The sequence below is a fragment of the Solanum tuberosum genome, unplaced genomic scaffold (assembly GCF_000226075.1).
Source record: "Solanum tuberosum cultivar DM 1-3 516 R44 unplaced genomic scaffold, SolTub_3.0 scf00045, whole genome shotgun sequence".
Classification (NCBI taxonomy): Eukaryota; Viridiplantae; Streptophyta; class Magnoliopsida; order Solanales; family Solanaceae; genus Solanum; species Solanum tuberosum.
The window spans coordinates 1,389,024-1,392,673 of NW_006238972.1; the positions used below are offsets into that span (position 1 = coordinate 1,389,024).

At 28.4% G+C, this 3,650-nt stretch overlaps 1 non-coding gene across 1 annotated transcript; it reads right to left on the reverse strand.

The window, feature by feature from the left end:
• Positions 1-363: 363 nt before the first annotated feature.
• Positions 364-436, reverse strand: TRNAR-CCG (transfer RNA arginine (anticodon CCG)). Its single transcript has one exon. It is a non-coding gene; the product is annotated as a tRNA-Arg (tRNA).
• Positions 437-3,650: the final 3,214 nt, after the last annotated feature.

A 3,650-nucleotide genomic window follows, 5' to 3' on the forward strand; every position in this document is an offset into this window, starting at 1 on the left:
ATCACAGTGAGACTTCATTTTCATCATGTATATGTTTCTTAGGCTGTTGAAAATGTGTAAGTTTATCATGTTAGTCCATAAATTATTGGATTATGTTTTTATTCAAAAGGCAAGGACAAAAACTTTCGTTCAAGAAAACATATATACCTGTGAATGATGGAAAATTGGAAATAAATTTGAAAAGGAAAATGTATTTCTAAAAGATGAATTAGAAGATTAATCTGAAGGTTTTATTCTCTGTATGGAGAAGAAAATTTGATTGTTTATTTATCTTGTTTGTAGAATGAGAAAAAAAAAATGAAGAAATTATCCACAATTTTGCAGAGAGTCATTAATTAATGAAAAGATTTTAAAAAAAAGTAACGATCACGGTGGGACTCGAACCCACAATCTCCCGCTCCGGAGGCGAGCGCCTTATCCATTAGGCCACGCGACCCCTTGTTGACCATTTTTAAGATATATGTAACTTATTACCATCAAGGGAAATAAGAGCTCTCTCCCTTTTCCTACTTTCTCCTTCTTTTTTACTTTATAGTTCCATAACACTTTCCTCATCTTCTTACTTTATAGTTTCATAACACATTGTTAGTAAGAGACTAACCAATTAAGTTAGACAGACAGGTAATTGTTTATCATGCTAAGTAAATAGACTATTACATGCTTTTAATAAATAAATGTATTAGAAAACTATATGCACAACGAAGGCATACCAGAATCATACTGCTTACATGAATAATAGACAATATATATATATATATGCTAAAATACATACAATTTTGCTAGAACACATAAACTTAGTGAAATTTAATTCGATAAATACTTCTTGAAGCGTGAGCAGATAGACAGCATCTAAACTCTCTCAATACTTAGATGGACAAATATTGAATAGAAAACTTATTCTATTTCTTGGTTAGAAGAACCCCTACTAATAGAGATTTCTTCCAGTCCAAAAGGGAGAAGAAAACTCACGTGTATCTCCCCTTTCCTATTCTACGTTCTAGTTAAATATGAGTATTGTAGGAACCACATAATTAATTACTGATGCTTTCTATTATGAAAATAATTTTAAAAATTAAAATTTTTACCATAAGAAATTACAAATTGTTCCACTAGAAATTCATAATTGCACTCCTCCATTTATATTTTGAAATTTCATACTAAACAATTATGTAATTTTCCATATTAAGATTACATATACTAATCAATTAATTAAATTACTGACGAATTTAATTCAAAGATTAATTTTCTTTAGAGCATTGTTTAACTTATTTTATGTGTCAGATTCATAAATCCACTTGCAAGGTTTGGCACGATGAAAACTTACAAGCTTCTCAAGAAGGCATATCATTTATCTCTATATCGAGACATGGATTTAATCAACTAACTTATTATTTCACCAATATATATTGTTATAATCTAATATGTCAGGTATACTGAACCATCTCAGAATCTCACCTTTGAATAAATCAGAACGATAATTAATGTATACATATCATAATAGTTATATCAGCACTGAAAATAAAAGTACATTTAACCGTTTAGAGAATATGTTTCTGTCAATCAATCTAAAACAACTATCTTTACTTTGTCTCATTCAAAATACATACAAAATGCACCAGCACAACAAGTTAGAACTATACTCTTTCCATAATCAAGATAAATCATATATAATATTGGGCTATAATCATACCGATGACATGTCCATAATTTTCTCTTAATGACAATATTGGGCTACAATCATACCCTTTCATGGTTGAATCCTGGTTCGAAAGTTGGGCTTGAAATTTTGATTTGAAAGTCAAATTTTGGGTCTCGGATCAATTGTTGATTGTGGGGGTCGGATCCTAATTTGAAAGTCCGGTCTCGTTCGAGTGTCGAAGTCGAAATCTGAATTAATGGATCGTGTTCAAGTTTGGATATTGGGGTCAGGTCTTGGATTGGATATCTGGTTCCAATTCCAATGTCGGGTCTCAAATCGAAAGTCAAGGTCAAGTCCTGGGTCAGATCTCAGGTTGGAATTCAATAGGGTTGTGTCCTAGTTCTGTGTCAGAGTCATGTCCTAGATCAATTATGGAGGTTGATTTTCGGGTCAAAAATTATTTTCTACTCTCTAGTAAAAAATAAAAGATATTTTCTTTAAAATGTTTTTCATTCACAAACCAAACACTAAAAAAAAAAATTCGAAAAATATTTTCTACTCACCAACCAAACATGAGAAAATAATTCAGAATTCCATTTATTTTCTAGGAAAACAATTTTCAGGGAATCATTTTCTATGGAAACATTTTTCTTCAAACCAAACACACCCTAAGGCTTCATACCTTTTCTATTAGTTGGTTGGTTCACCGATTTAAAAAAAAACATTTATTATTGAGAAAATTTTAGGAATAACAAGTATAATAATCATATTAACGCTCTATAACTACAATTTTGCTATTTGCGCTCCTTAGCTATATTATGTTTGTCATGGAGCATCTGATTTGTATAAATCGAGAAATACGTTCCATTCATATACAATTTTATTTTTAAAACAAATTAACTAAAAAGGAAAAGAATCGCATAACTCACGCAGATTACATTTTAATAGAATTCCTTTTCTTCAATGAGTTCTTCAGCAAGATAAACTCCATTGTTAGTGGGTTCTTCGAAACGACTAATCTAGAGCAATACAAATAGTAGAGACTAGAAATCAACATTAGGTAAAGGTATTTAATGCTTGAAATCGTTTTGATTTTCCCTTTGTGTGAACGAAATTGATGTATATCGAGATTTTTGAAACTCAGATTTGATTTTCAACATTCGAGAAAATTTATTTTGATTGTATATTGCTATAGTTCCTTCTTTAATCACAATTTGAATTATATAGTTTTACGTAATAGATTCAAAAACATATTATTGAAAAACTCATATTGTATTCAATTTAGTTCGTCATTTTTAATTTTGCAAAATATATATGATTATAGTTTTTCGGGCGGAAATCGTTGTTCGTCATTTGATTACAGATTTAGATTTTTGACATTCATTATGAGTTTGTACGGTATATTATCAGTATAATCTATAATTTCGTTTTGATTTGTATACTTTTTCTTCTCAATTTGTATATATGATCGAACATACATATATACAATGTTTGATAGTTTATACATTTAAGTCTAATGACATGAATTAATATGGTCTGTATAATTGAATTGAACAATTAAAATATAGAATTTAATTCACATATAGATTACACTATTATATATGTATACATATTCAATCGACAATACTAACACAAACAACATATACATATACAATTCACAGCTATAAAAGTTCTCCATATATATATACTAGATATGGGACCAATATATGTTATTGTTTCTGTTTCAATTTATGTGGTACATATGAAATTTGAAGTTGATCAATTTTTTAGTATGTGTTTATATATTTTAAGTTGCTAATTATTTTTATTTAGAGTATGTTTTACGTAAATATATTATAAATCACAATAATTAACAAGTTAATATAAAAAAAACTTATAAAAAATTCATTGACTTTTGAAATTTCATTTGTATCACATAAATCAGGACAAAGTGAGTAATATTTATGAAAATTACATAAAACGTACTATAACTCACTATAATTAGCAACTTAAAATATCTATATATCTATAT